Raw genomic sequence first — 15,456 nt, 5'->3', positions numbered from 1 at the left:
TCATCCAGTTTTGGGAGATCCCTCTGTAACTCTTCACAGACAGCTTTGAACTTAGCTATCATGTAGGATACGTGTCTAGAGAAAGGTCAGTTTATGTAAGATAAGAGGCTGGTGAAGGAGAATTATCCCTATTTGGGCTGGATTGCATAGAACGAGAGAGGATAGAGAGGAGCGGGATAAATACCTGGAGAAGGATGAGGGGACCAAAGCACAAGTTTGCAGATCAGCTAGCGAACATACCATATGGCATGAACCTGTTAGTCCCTCGTAGATTAGTCCACACTGCATCTACTTCTGCTGTCAAACCTTCTCGTGGCTCCATAGCATGAGAGGGCTAATGCACAGATTCCATCTCTTCCTACAAGGTCACAAAGACTGTATCAGAGATCGGAGGCTAAGCAGTAGAAAGGGAAAAGGTCATTAATGCCGTGGCTGATGTAATGAACCAGCTGTCTTGCAACTCATCCCATTATAGAAGGAAGACAGAGACGTGAGAGAAATGAGGTTGCAAGGTGCCACAGACATATATATGGGGCACTGCCAGTTGTGAGAATATGGGACTGAGCAACGCTCTGCAATCTCAGTTCAACAAGTCAACAAAACTTACCTCAGCAAAGAAGGCAACTGAGGTGAGCGTGTGCTTCTTCCTGCCCCACTTGGGCCTTGGGCCTGAAATCCTTCTCTCTCTCATGTGGGGCTCTGGAACATAAATACCCATGAGTAACAGGGACAGCAAGCTCTACAGAGCAAATCCGTACGGCAGATGGTAGAAAGAATAGCTTATACTATCTATCTATCTGTCTATCTATCATTACATGTTAATTCACTTACAGCATCCAGGCCTCCCCATTGTAGCTGAATGGCTCACAGTCAGAAGCTGGGATGTATCTGTTGAGGGGCTGGATTGTAGGATGAGAGTCCATGCATAGGCTCAGGCCAATGTCTTCCTATGTCACTGTCCAAAGTCTGGCACTAACATTCATATTCAGGCATCTAAACGAGTGGATTGATTTTCAGAGGAGCTGAACAGCCACAGCTTTGGCAGATTCGAGTGAGAAGTTCTTGGTATTCAGCATTTGAGAAAGGTCAGGCCATTTATTTAGGTGCCTGAGTGTGGCATTGCAGCCGCTGCCATGGGTCGTTTACAATGAATACGGAATCAACATCATCTCGGCACGACAACCAAGTTCAGGATCTAATCGAGCTGTATCCTCTCTGTACTGCTGTACGGTTGCGAAACATTGGGACTGCGCCACTCAGAATGGGCAAAGCTGGAGGCTTTCCACATAAAATGCCAACGTTGTATATTGGGCATAGAGTGGAATGACTTCATTTGTAAAGCAGATGTTTATGGTCGCTCCAGTCTACAGACTACTGGGGCCATTGTAGAGATGAAGGGTTTTATTTAACTGTCCAAGGGGAACTAGAGGCCTGGATCATACGAACAGCCATATTGGATCAGACCAATGGTCCATCTAGCCCAGCATTCCATCTTCTGACAGTGGCCAGTGCCAGATGCTTCAGAAGGAATGAACAGAACAGGACAATTTATCAAGTGATCCATCCCCATCATCCAGATTCCATCTCTTCCTACAAGGTCACAAAGACTGTATCAGAGATCGGAGGCTAATCAGAAGAAAGGGAAAAGGTCATTAATGCCGTGGCTGATGTAATGAACCAGCTATCTTGCAACTCGTTCCATTATGGAAGGAAGACAGAGACGTGAGAGCAAGTGCCCTTGGTTTTACACTAACAGTCTTGTCACCTTTTTGTTTAGCTGGAGCCAGTAGCCGTCATTCTGCTGAGTACTGGGGTCACTTAAACTCATCCCCAGCTGCCTACATCTCATGGGGAACAATGCAGGTAATTACCACAGGATCATGCAGGCACTGGCTTCGGGGCTGGGGTGGTGGCTCAGCTGACCTCCTCCAGTCACCAACTTCTCTGTGGGAACTCAGGGCCCTCCTGAGTCCCATTGGTGGCTTTGGGAAGGGTCCGGGCCACCCAAGAGATCTCTGTCAGGAGCATTTTCCCTCTCCTCCTAGCCAGTCAAGCAGCAGAACAGGTTCCTGAATCTAGCTCCTAGGGTCTGAGGTGACTGGTTTCTGCCACCATCCCGAACTTGCTGAATGGCCCGTGAGACACTGACACGGACAGAGGAATCCGGATCTTGCTGCAGGCCACTGAGAGCTGAGACAGAGAGAGGAAGCTCAGGTCAAAACACATATCGTATTAGCATTCCCTAGCACCTGCACCATGGGCCTCTGTATCTTCCACAGGGGCGGCTCTATGTTTTTTGCCACCCCAAGCACGGCAGTCAGGCGGCCTTTGGTGGCATGCCTGCGGGCGGTCCGCTGGTCACGCAGATTCAGCGGCGTTTCTGTCGGTGATCTGCCGGTCCCGCGCCTTCAGCGTACCTGCCGCCGAAGCTGCGGGACCAGCGGTCCTCCCGCAGGCATGCCACCGAAGGCTGCAAGACTGCTGCCCTCACGGCGACTGGCACGCCGCCCCCCGTGGCTTGCCGTCCCAGGTACGCACTTGCTGCGCTGGTGCCTGGAGCCACCCCTGATCTTCCACAGCAACTAACTCCTCCCAGATGCTCTGGACCCACCAGGGCTATCAGTGTCATCGCCATCTGATAACCGCTTAAGTCCTCAGGGACATCTGCCTTTGGCAGCACCATCTTCCACTGCATTCTGGGGCATCCACCTCCTTAGCACCATCTCCCTGACACATGCCAGGGCCTCTCACCCTGCCTGGCATTTACTTTCTCCTGGTAAAACCTTCTGGCACCTGGAGATGGAAGTGACGCCTGACATCAGAGAAAACAAAGCTGGGACTGATGTCCAGGCTCTCTCAACAGCTACCTCTGGCCACGTCTAAATTGAACTCAATGCAGCAGCATGGCGGGGGAGTTGCACTTTTTCCTAGACTGGTTCACAAGTGGGAGGGATAGCTCAGTGGTTCGAGCATTGGCCTGCTAAACCCAGGGTTGTGAGTTCAATCCTTGAGGGGGCCATTTAGGGAACTGGGGTTTAAAAAACAAACAAACAAACACTATCTGGGGATTGGTCCTGCTTTGAGCAGGGGGTTGGATTAGATGATCTCCTGAGGTCCCTTCCAACCCTGATATCCTACAAGGAGCATGAGCTCTCCTTCCACATGCAAACACAGCCATGTGGCAACTACTTACACTGAAGTATCAGCTCCTTCTCTTGCCGGACCATGGCGGGCTCTGAGCTTTGAACAGTGCAACCTGGAACGTACAATGGAAATGAATCTTGCAGGAGTTTTCACCTCCCCTGGGGCTACCTTTTAAAAAATGTCAGTCTTTCCAACAAGCAAAACAGCTTTCAAGTGGTCCCTGGGATAATCAGACAAGTCCACAAGCTCCAAGACAAAGAGGCTCATGTCTTGGAAGATACAGAGAGCCTGATTGCCAATGGCTATGGTATTGCTGCAGTCCCACAGGGATTCCAGTGGGTGGAGCTGGAGGGTAGGGTTGTAATTTGCTCCAGGCCTTTTGATATAATCCCCAGCCCAACTGCCTCAAGGGCAGGAAATCTAGACACTAGGCTCCCAGGGGGTTAATTCTTGCTGCTAGTGCCCTCCAAGCAGAACACGGGACAACCTCTCAGATAGAAGTTGCTTAAGAAAAGTCGTGGTTACCGATCAAGATGGCTGCTGCCCGTCGTATTGGAGCCTGGGGGCTTTGGAGGTGATCCAGACATTGGAGCAAGATGTCAGATACGCTCTTGAGCTTCAGCACCTAGGAATAGAAACCAAAGAAGCTTCTTGTTGCTGGGGCCGCAGGGTGAGGAGAAGAGAGATTTCATCTGCTTGGCTTGGAGGGGTGGGAAGAATGCAGCTCCCATCTCCATGTATCCTGGGGGCGACCATCTACATGCCAGGGAGTCATTAAATGACCATTTCCAAGTGTCACCAGACACATTGCTGGTGTCTGAGCTGCTGGCACTGCAGGGCTGGAGCCTGGCACTAGAGAACACTGAAGCCCGGTTGTATGGGCTTCATCTGGGGAGGACATTAGAGAGGGTGCAGAGCATAGGAAATACGGTGCAGAAGTGGCCAATGGGCTGGGGTAAGGTGAAAAATGGGGACATCCAGTTTCCTGCAGGATTCGGAAGGCATTTTTGCCATCAACTGATTCTTTATGTTGTGAGCTTTCACCTCCGTACTGAACTCCTGGCCAGGTCTGGCTGTTCAGATCTGACAGGCACTGGGAGGAGTGGGGGAGCTGGGTGCTTCTAAGAGGAAGCCAGAGTGCAATATGCTAGTACTAGACATGCAATCAGAGCAGTGAGTGAAGGAACACGTTTCTGGTCCCACATCTAGAAGCAGCACTCACGAGAAGCCGATTGTTCACTTACAGAGTGCTGGCAGATCTTGTCCACCACCCGGGGATGGGTGTGCCAAGCCTTCTTGCTGTTAATCTGCTTAGGACAAGACCATCCCAGGAGCTGAAAACACCCAGCCAAGGCTTTCTGACACCTCTGCAACACAAGATGGGACAAGGAGAGTTTGCATCATGAGAAGAGCTGGAATCTGTGGTCACTCTGCAGTGAAAAGCCAGCTGAAATGATCAATGAGGGAAAGGAATGTGGGGGTCACATGGTATCCTGCTGACCCTTGGTGTCTCTTTGTTCCTATTAGTGGAGGCTCCTGGAGTTTGATCTTCATGGTGGCTGCAGTTCAGTGACTTAGGAAGTGGCTGCTGGGAGCCATAAAACATCTCCACTTGTGTGTCCATTGAAGGCCAGGGAACTTGCTTGGGTAAGCGGGTAGGGCTGAGATTTTTCACTTTTGGGAGGTGGCTCTGGAGACAGACGTAGCAGGACAGCTGGAGCAGTCAGGGCCTGCTGCACCAGGGAGCACATGGCAGCGGGACTCACCTTGCCCACGTCAGGGTCCTCGTCCTGTAAGTGAAGGAGCAGTGGGACCAGGCTGCGGGTCACTTCCCCCTGCAGCAGAGGCTTCTGCCTCCTCTTCACTGTGTTAAGCAACTCTGTAAAGAGCATGATGGCAGCAGAGCGCACCTGGGGTCTCACCTGTGATGGACACACAACCATGAGAGGATCTTACTGAGGGAGCTTCACACTCTCCTTACAGGGTGAGCTCGGCACAATGCAAACCACAGATAGGGGTCAGTCTGACTAATAACTCCATGGTCTGCCCACCAAGAGGGCACCCATTTGCAGAAAGGTTTGGGTGGAGGGGCAGACAACACAGGTTAGGACAGTGGTTCCTAAATTTCCCTGGAGGCCTCCTGTAAGTGTTGACTCCATCCACAGTGAAGGGCTCTTTGGAGGGTTTCTTTAATGGGTTCAACACTTTCATCGTTTCATAGCATTTAAGGGCCATTCATTCATCTAGACTCCAAAGCACAGGACATTACATTTCACCCCATGACCACTACATTGAGCATGTTAACTTGAGTTAGATTAAAGCATATCAGTCCTCAGGAGACCAAACGGTTGCATGCCACACACAGAGAACACGAGAGACCAAGGTGTCACCAATGCCTGAGGCCCAGGCAATGCCTCGGAACTGATCAGGTCAGATATGCCACCACTACGACTCCAGAGTCACAATACTGCCTGGCTGGGGATGGGCAGGTCAAGAGCCCCTGACTTACAGCATCGAGTAAGGGGATTAGCTTCCTGGCCACGCTGGTGAGCTCACTCCCATCCAGGCTCTGCAGAAGATTCTGAACAGCTGAGATGGCCTCCAGAATACTCCCATCATCCAGCTCATCCGAGCCCCAAAGGATGGCAGGCAGCAGGGCCTTGACTTGTTCCACCTACACACACACATGGGGGGGCTCATCAGATCTCCCAGCCCTCCAGTGAGTACACGCCACAGTGCCAGAGCTGTGTTTATTCTACCCCGTGGCACCAAGTCAGAGAGAAGCTCCGTCTCCACAGTCGGAGGCGTGGTGCTTTAGAATCGATGGGGATGCCTGACAAGGCAATCAGTGAATCCTAACCCTGTCCCGGGTCGTTCTAGTGTAGGGTGGGCAAAGCTATGGTTTGCTTCGGGGCTTTTCTCTCTTTTCTATGTGCTATTAATTATTATTATAGCAGATGCTGGCAGCAATCTCCATAGTTAAGGCTGGTACACAGTTTCCATTCTAGTTGCTCCTTTTGATATGCTCCTAAAAACATTCCCTTTTTGGATGGAAATGTTCCATGCTGTCTCCCCAGTCAATTGTGATATTTTCCTTGGGTTATTGCGTCTCTGAGCTGTAGGACAGTTTTTCCACTTACAAACAAACAAATGAAAACTTCTAGCCACCTTCTTTTCCCATGCAGACAATCCCCCAAATGGTGAAACTTGGGGAAAAAATCAAACCTGGCTCATGGGGAGTCCTAGGTGAGAGCTGAACCCTCTGCAAAGTTTGAGAAACTTGGACCTGACAGTGCAAGGCATTGAAGTATCATTTGGGGGCAGGGTCACAAACACTCTTTAAGAGAGTGCTCTGCCTCTCTCAGGGCCAGAGACTTTGGGGCCAGCCAGCTCCATGCATTAATCAGAGGCAGCGGAGGAGGAGAGAACTATTTTGGGCTGTCAGGAAGGAAGGGGAAGCAGGAGCAGGGGGGAGTGGCTCCTAGAGTACCCTGGGAGGGAAGGCAGGGGGAATCTGATGGGGGAAAAGAGCCTCCAGGGAGGAAGCCTTGGGAAGCAGTCCTCCCCCAAGAGAACAAAGAACTCCGCAGAGCCTGGGGGCAAAGAGCTTGCAGAAGGGGTGCCCAGGTAGGGGGCCAAAGTTAAGTTTTCTTATGTTTACTAAGGACAGGGTGGAACCTTTGTTGAGTGAGCTCAGAAGAGGAGATGTGGTAATGGCAGAAGATCCTGTTTCTGATTTTTAGTCCGTTGGACACTGTCAGGTTTGATTCTGAGGGTTTTATCTTTGGCCTTCAAAGGCTTGTTTGTCTTAATAAATGAGCCTGAATAAGGGTGTTATTGAACGAGGTATTTGTGAAGTCAAGCCAAGGAGGGGGAAACTGAGGCAGTACTGCAATGTTGGGTCTTGCCACTGGAGGGGGCTATGAGACAGGGCCCTGTGTGCTCGCTAAGGTCTTTAGACCAATCAAGGTCTTCCTTTGTGACAGCACCAGGAATGGTCTCTCCAAGAAGGAACAGGAATGCTGCTGGGGTAATTTGCATGGGGGAGAATTAGGGTTACCATATCTGAACTTTCAAAGAGAGGACACTCCATTGGGGGGGGTAGCCCTGCCCCCTAGCCACTCCCTCCCACTTCCCGCCCCCTGACAGCCCCCCCAGAACCCCCAACCCATCTAACCCCCCCTGCTCCCTGTCCCTGACTGTCCCAACCCCTCTCCACACCCCTGCCCCCCTGACAGCCCCCCCGAACTCCCGACCCATCCAAAACCCCCCCCCGCTCCCTGTCCCCTGACTGCCCCCCTTCTCCAACTCCCCCGGCCCCCTTACCGTGCCACTCGGCTTAGAGCAGGTGTCTGGCTCCGCGCCCCAAGGAGCGCCCCACCCCGCCCGAGTGCTGCCGAGCGGCGTGCTGTGGCTGTGGAGGAGGGGGGAAGCGGGGGAGGGGCTCTGGCCACCGCTGCCAGCCCCGCCGCCGCGTTCCCTCATAGGCGCACAGCCCCCCAGCGCTGCCGGGCGGCGTGCTAAGGCTGCAGGGGAAGGGGGGAGCCGGGAAGGGACTTTGGCTGCTGAGGCCCCAGTGCGAGCAGCGCTCGGCCGCCCTGTCAGCCGCTTTTCAGTCGATAAATAGCCGACTGGGGGGAAATCCCGGACATTTTTAGATTTTTAGAAATCCCCCCCGGACGGCTATTTAAAGAGCGAAAAGCCGGACATGTCCGGGGAAACCCGGATGTGTGGTAGCCCTAGGAGAATGATAATGTCCACCTGAAATCCAAGCAGTAAAATCCCATCTAAAATACTCTCCGAGGAAAGATCTGCATTGAGGGGCCGTTGTGATCCCCGTTCCTGCTGGGGAAATGGAGGCACCGAGAGGGTCAGCAAGCCAGCAGCAGAGGTGGGCTCAGAACACTGTGCCTCACTGCCTGCCCAGAACTCAGTCCACTGGGTCACAGCCACCTCGTCGTTTTCCAGTTAACCAAGCCTGGGCTCTCACCTTCCCTGGTTGGGTTGCCAGGATGCCGAGTCCTCTTAGACCAAGTGAACGGAAAACTGGGCTGGGGTGTTTTGTCCACTCCTCGAGACGGTCCAAAGTGTCTGGATGTGGAAGCTTCTTGGCCTCTTCGTAACGCAGAAGCTGAAAACAACACAGAGCGAATCAGCAGCAGGGTGCTTACCGGAAAACTTTGTGTGTCAGTTCTGTGGAGAGGCATCATAACCTACATGTTGTACCGTCCATTGCTATACATCAGCCCCACTTTGTGTGTGACATCCAGTCCTCCCACTGACTTCCTGGCTGTTAGCACTAGACTCAGCCAGAGGCGTTAGCAGAGCTGCTCTACCCTCCAGGAGAACATGTAGGGCAACAAAATGTTCAGTGACCATTTGTATGGCGGACTCTTGTGCATCTGGGGGTTTGCCAAGAGCAGCCGAACCCCTCGTGGTGACCCTGTGAAGCAGAACAAGCCACTCTGAGATAACGCGAAAGCTGGGACTGAGAAATCAAACCCCTGAGTTGAAATCCTGACCCCACTGAAGTCAGTGGAAGTTTTGCCATTGATCTCAATGGGCCCAGGATTGGATTCCTGGTGAGGAGAGAATTAAACCCCATCCCTTAATGAGTTAGATGAGGAGACAATCCCTGAAAACTGTCAGTAGGAACTAGCCAGACAGAAACCGTGGAAATGGGGAGGACAACCTAGCGATGGACTATAGAGCCACCTCATTCCTGGTGATGTGCCTCTAACTAACCCATCCAATAGAGAAGGTTAAAGATTGCTCACCACATTCAGAGCTAATGATCCTGCATCTGGGGGAGCTTTTACCATGATCCTCTCTCCTCCATACCCACTCTCAATGCCCCTCTTTGCTTTTCCTTAGTGACTTTGCAGGGAGGAACCTTTCAAGGACCTGCAGAAAGGCTGATGCCGACAGGAGACCCAGCTGCCCTTCGGGAGAGTCCAGGCTGATGCTGTTCTACAGAACCTTTGTTTCTTGGATATTCCTATCAGGCTCCTGATTACAACTTTGGAGCAACCAATGATCCCCTAAAGGATCCATCTCAGATTTTACACTGAGCGTGCTGGGACAGGACTGGGGGAGCCTAGTCAGTGCTGCATGGACACCTGGCAATGTGGACATGACCAATAAAGCTCATCATTTATGTAGCGCAATAATGAGTCTCAAAGGCTTGATTTAAGGAGTTGTTCACTAATCTAGGACACAAGACCCAATTGCTCTCATCAGCTAATGAAACTTACTTCTACAAAGAAGGCCATCATGGTCAGCCTGTGTTTCTTATCACCTCTGTCGAGGAGCGGGATCACTAGGTCCAGCAGCATCCTTGTGGTCTCAGGGCAAGCATAGTGCACCATGGCTCTGTGACACAAAGCAGAAATACCTTTGTTAATAAGGGAAGAAGCACATTCTGCAACAAGGGGGTGAGGAGTCAGCTTGTGGCCACATGGCAGCCCAGAAGTGAGGAATGTTTCATTCTGGAATTGCCCCCACTAGCAGGACTGACTGCATGGAAAACGCTTGTCTATTACCTGGCCAGCAGGCTCACCCCATGGAGGTGATCTTGGGGGCTTTGTAGGAGGATCCAGCCTTGCTCCTTCTCCATAACAGTCAGCTCGGAACGGCAGCCAACACAGAGAAGCAGCATCTTTATAGCCTCCACTGCAGAGCTAGATTCAAACAACACACCAGCGTGACTGAGTGCCAGGAGCCCCCTCATGGTAGGTCTGTCAGGGAGTGACGGATTCACTTGTGTGTGGAAAGACACACCAATGGTTTAAATAGAGCTTAGGAAGGCACAGGTTCATGACTGGGGTTCCTAGGCACTATAGTAATACAATTTAATAATATGAAGAAAGAGTTCTGAGCAAATCCTACAGACAATTGCACATCAGCACTAGGGCATGTCAATGTCACAGAACAGGAGAACTTCAGCCCTTCAGTGTTGGACCCACATTCCTTTGACACACTGGCAAATTGGCTCCCACTAATTTCTCCCCATAGCTGCTGGGATAGTCTTTCTACTTCCTCTGCAGTGCATTGGTCGGTATGTCATTTACCACTGAGAGACACCCTTGCAACCTAAGCCCTGCCTGCTAACTCCCTCAGAATTAGAGAGTTATGGAAAACCTGCAGGGGCCACATGAGAGCTGGAGAAGAGAACTATGACTTCTCTATGACTGTCCATGTAATTAGACCATTGACTTTCCAGTAGGTGCAGTACCTGGTGTGGAGGCTCTGCCGGCTGCTTTCCCTTCCAGAGACTTTATCCCCTGCTATGCTCTGTCCCAGGCTGAAATGGATTTCGACAAGAAGAGCCATTAGCAGCTGAGGATAGAGGCGGGTTGTGGCATCTCTGGACTTGCTCACCGAGATCATCTCATAGAGAGCGCATGTGGCCTGAAGAGGGAACAAGACAGACACAAGCTTACTTGGAAATCCTACTCCCTCCTGCGTCAGTTCTCAGGACTTCCTGCTTCTGTGCTATGAAACTCCCCTGATTCATGGAGAAACAAACCGAGTTAAACTGCCCTGAGCAGCAGGGTGGGGGAAGCCGGGCACTGGCAGGTTGAAGGCTTTGCCTTGTGGAGTCTGGTGACACTAGGCTGCATTGCCACACAGGGGACCTAGCTTTGATTTCGGATCTCGCAGAGCTTCCTGACCTGCAGGGGCTGCAGAGACAGCATGCTTGGGGTGGGGGTAATGCCTCATGGGACTAAGAATGGGAGAGAATAAATTAATGAAGAGAAGAGTGGCTCTTTCATCAGCTTCCTCGGCATCTTTCTTCTCCCTCATTTGGACTTCCACCGTCATTCTTTCATGCTTGCATTGTTTCTTGGCTTCCAAGTGCCTCAGAGGGGCCTTTTCTTCTGCATCTGGGGTCTAGGGGGGCTGAGACCCTGCTTTTTGGTCAAAATCCATGAGCAAATCTCTCAGTTCGTGTTCTGCGGCTTTCTTCTTAACAGATAGCCCCCTTTCTTTACATACTTTTTCAAGTTCTTTTGAGTCAAGACTCTCATAGGATTGTGATTCACCCATTGTAACTCATCTTTAACCCTTAAAACTTTCCATATCAAATTTAAACTTTAAATAGTGTTGGGTTATGATCTTTAAGCCCAATTGACCTGTGGCACGTGACTCCTGTGCTGACTACGCCAATTGTCACGCTCTCTGGAGTGGTTCACAACTGTGAGCGCCAATCTTAGATCAGACTGTCATAAAACAGGGCAGGCACCCCAAACTAGTAGTATATTCTATAATTGGATTTCACAAAGCCAGTAAGAATTGTGCATTCCTGGATTACAGTACCAGTTTTACCAAGGACAGTCTTACCACAGACAGTCCCCTTAGACATTCCAGCCTATCTTGCCACCCAGACAAACTGAACTTTGTGATTAAAGGTTATTAAAACCAAAAATCACACCACATCAGGTTACTCCCAACCCCAAAGGGTCAGTCACTTACCCTAGGTCAATTGGTACTCTGGATCTCACACCAAAAACAACACTGGCAGCCAATTCTCTAGTAAACTAACTAAAGATTTATTAGCTAGGAAAAATAAATGAGAGTTATTGAGAGGTTAAAGCAGGTAAAATACATTAACAGGTGAGTCAAAATTTGTAAATCCCAAATGATAGCGGAGATGTAGTAATCTCTTGGTTTCCTAAAAGTCTTTTCAGAAACCCAGATGTTTCTGGGGATCTCCATTTTGCATTTGGCATCTTCCCTGTAAGAGTCCAAACAGTCAGAGATACAGGATCATTCCTTGACATCTATTTTATAGCTTTTCCAGAAACCAATCTGAACAGTGTCTTTACCCAAGTGGGTTTTGATGAGTAGGAAATTCAGACTTAGTCTGTGAATTCCCGTTGTCAAACACAGTAGCCCTTGCTTTGAAGTTAGCAGTCTTCTTCATTTACATTTCCAAGGCTCCAATTGTGTTTGATGGGTAATTTAATTACAGGGATATACACGATGCCAATGTAATGAAATAGCAAACAAGAATCCTTCATTAGTTTTCATAAACTTTACACATCAAGTTCATTCTCATCTTTTAACACCAATGCACACTTTTGATCTAGGTTTAACTAATTACAGGGATATACACAATACAATAGCAATCAACAGGTTAGAAAGATAAGTGTTTCCTTTAACTTTTCCTTTGAACTAAACAAACACACAGGTGAACTGCCTGATTACACTACAATAGCTTTTGACACTCCTTTGATTTCTATTAGCATCTGAGTGTGAATTAGCCTGCAACCCTATCCTGAGCTGGCACCAGGGCACACAGTGTCACAGGGATTTCTCAGAGCTCCAACGTGGATGCGATGAATGGAACCCTCCCCCAAGGGTTTGTCAGGACATTATGGAGTAGCCCCAAAACAGAGGGGATAGTCTGTCCCTGTAAAGGTAGTGGTGCTAGGGGTCAGCCCACCCTTGTCACGTGGCGTGGCCCTGTCAGATTTTGAGATGTCTGATATACGTAAGGAGCTGGGAAATACTGGTAGGGAAGAAGTGGTCCAAGGAATAAGTCGTGTTCAGGAGGAACTCCTGTTATGTTTCTGTAAGGACCTGGGACCAGGAGCCTGGCAAAATGGGAGGGCCAGGACTCCCCTCTCTCCCAGTGAATTGGGATGAGCTTTAGGAAGGGGATCAGCATACATGCTGCCTCCTCCCTCCTAGCAGAGAAAACACCAGCAGGAGAAGGCTGAACCCAGGGATGCTGGAACACGTTGTGTAGTGGGGGTGCTGAGAGCCATTGAACCAAACTGTGAACCCTGTATATGATGGAAACTGCTTCAAGCCAGGGGGTGCTACAGCACCCCCGTTCCCCCAGTTCCAGCACCTATGCCTGAACCCTCTGAGCCTGAGGACTGACTGGGGAAAAAGGGCCACCAGGAGAATCTGGCTAAGGCCCCACAGTTGGCTAACTTACAACCCAGCATAAAGGAGGAGACTGGGGGAGTCCTGCCTGCAGGAGAGGTGGAGGGACTGCCTGAAGTAAATGCCACCTCCAGGAGGAAGGCTAGGGGGTGGGGAATCCTGTCTTATGGAGGGAAACCAGAAGGACTGTTTGAAACACAGCCCAGCTGCTGCCAGGGAGGCTGGGAACAGCTTTGAGGAAGCTCCTCAGAAGTTGGGTGGGAAGAAGTCACAAGAAGTCACAAATCCAGGGCGGGAAACGCAGAAGCTGCAGACCCCTGGGAGTTGCTAACAAGCAGGGAAAAGGGAGGAGCAGCTCAGGGAAGTGGTGAGGGATTGAAGGAACAGTCCTTAGCAGCCTCTCATGGGGTCCGTGGGCTGGAACCCAGAGCAGAGGTCAGGTCTGGGTTCCCCAGCAAGAGGCAAAGTACCGACCTCAGGACTAAGAGACCAAGAATAATGAGGCTCAGATGGGGACTGAGGGCCTGGCACAGAGGCCACTACATGTTGGGTTTTCCCATATTGGACTTTTCTGTTAACCCTGGAAGAGGTGACGTGGCCAGAGGGCCAGACCATGGAACCTGCGGAGTGTTGCAGAACCAGGAGGCTGGACAAGGGGACACCACTATGGAATAAGCCCTGCAACATCATGTCCTGGCATGAGGAGGCGCGTTGGCGGTGAGTGTGCCATGTGACAGAGACATAGGATAGATTTAACTGTATGGGGCGATGGATGTTCGAACAGGGACTTACGGCAGCAGACGTGTGAGAGGCTTGGTGCTCAGAGCTGTGGTGACTCTGCAGCTTCACAACCAGGTTCTCCATCACCTGTCCTCCGAGGGCCGGGTCAGCAGATAGGAACTGCCATAGCTCGGCCGCATTGCTAGAAATTCAGAAATACGGCAACATGAGGGACTGGATGGCTTAGGAGAAAAGCTATTAAACCTCTTCACCAATGTAACCTCTTTGTAAGAGAAATCCTCCTGTGGAGCCAACGCCCTGCCCAGCAGTCCAGTCCCCAGAGCTTGTGCAATTCAATGTGGAGCATGAACAAGGACTCCATGGACCTCAGATTGAGAATCACTGGCACAGGATATGGAGCATTTCAGCTCAAGGCTGCCAGTGTGAATCTGGCCTCAATTGGTCACGACCTGTTACTGGCTGATGGCTAATACCGAGAGGCTGATGGCTAATGGCTAAGACAGCTTCTCTGGCAGCAGATGTCCTATATGAAATGAACTAAGGGTCTCGGACCAATGCCCAGTGCACGCTGTCCAATTACAGAGTCAACCACCATACTTGGCCCTTGTTGGTAGGTTCAGGGATTGAACGGGACATGGAGGCTGAATGAGCCTTTCTTGCCTAGTCGGCAGCTCCTCCAGCTATGAGCTCAGAGTGTTGTTAGGGGCAGTGTGGAGGAAGCTTCATCGTCACTTCCGGGGCTGCAGATGAGGTTTTCATTATCCAAGGGTGTCAATGGGGCACCTTTCACCAGCATTAAATTCCCTTTAAAAAAAAAGGGAGCGGGCATGCAGCAGCGTGGCTCAGATCTCCGCAGCGCTCAGCCAACAACTGTGTGAGGGAGGGTTTCAGTGGAGTCCTCTGATATGCAGGGCTGGCTCTAGGATTTTTGCCGCCCCAAGCAAAAAAAATTTTTGCCGCCCCCACTTTTTTTTTCGTGACCCCCTCCCCCTCCCCCAGCCCCACCCCAACTCCACCCCTTCCAAACCCCTTCCCCAAATCCCCAGCCCCGCCTCCTCCCCCAGGCGTGCCACATTTCGCCCCCCCATTGCTTCCTGGGGGCCCCCGCGACCTCCTGCCCTAGCTCACCTCCGCTCCGCCTGCTCCCCCGGGTGCGCTGCCGCTCTGCTTCTCCCCCCTCCCTCTCAGGCGAAGGAGGGGGAAGAAGCGGAGCAGCGTCGCATTCAGGGGAGCAGGCCGAGCGGAGGTGAGCTAGGGTTGGGGGGCGCAGGAAGTAACGGGGGGTAGAGGAACCGCTCCCCACTCCAGCTCACCTCTGCTCCACCACCGCCGCCTCCCACGAGCGCCCTGCTGCTTGGCTTCTCCTCCCTGCCAGACTTGCTGCGCGAAACAGCTGTTTCGCGCGCAGCAAGCCTGGGAGGGACGGGGGAGAAGCGGAGTGGCAATGGCGCGCTCAGGGAAGCAGGTGGAGGCGGAGCGGAGGCAAGCTGGGGCGGCGAGGACACTTTTTCCCCATGCCCCGGAGTCAGCACCTATGATGGCCGGTTCCAGAATGCCGCCCCTAGAAATGTGCCGCCCCAAGCACCTGCTTGTTTTGCTGGTGCCTGGAGCCGGCCCTGCTGATATGGATTGTTTTTGGAACTCACCGCTTGGGATCATCCATCATAAAACCAC

The 15,456-nt window shown here is 51.4% G+C and overlaps 1 long non-coding RNA gene across 1 annotated transcript; it reads right to left on the bottom strand.

The window, feature by feature from the left end:
• Positions 1-3,690: 3,690 nt before the first annotated feature.
• On the bottom strand, positions 3,691-4,968 carry LOC128845178 (uncharacterized). The gene is made up of 3 exons (XR_008446629.1): positions 4,911-4,968; positions 4,389-4,511; positions 3,691-3,769 (listed from the first exon to the last, which is right to left on the bottom strand). It is a non-coding gene; the product is annotated as an uncharacterized LOC128845178 (long non-coding RNA).
• Between the last annotated feature and the right edge of the window lie 10,488 nt (positions 4,969-15,456).

This window comes from Malaclemys terrapin, chromosome 11 (assembly GCF_027887155.1).
Source record: "Malaclemys terrapin pileata isolate rMalTer1 chromosome 11, rMalTer1.hap1, whole genome shotgun sequence".
Classification (NCBI taxonomy): domain Eukaryota; kingdom Metazoa; phylum Chordata; order Testudines; family Emydidae; genus Malaclemys; species Malaclemys terrapin.
This window is presented reverse-complemented; position numbering and strand designations above follow the sequence as displayed.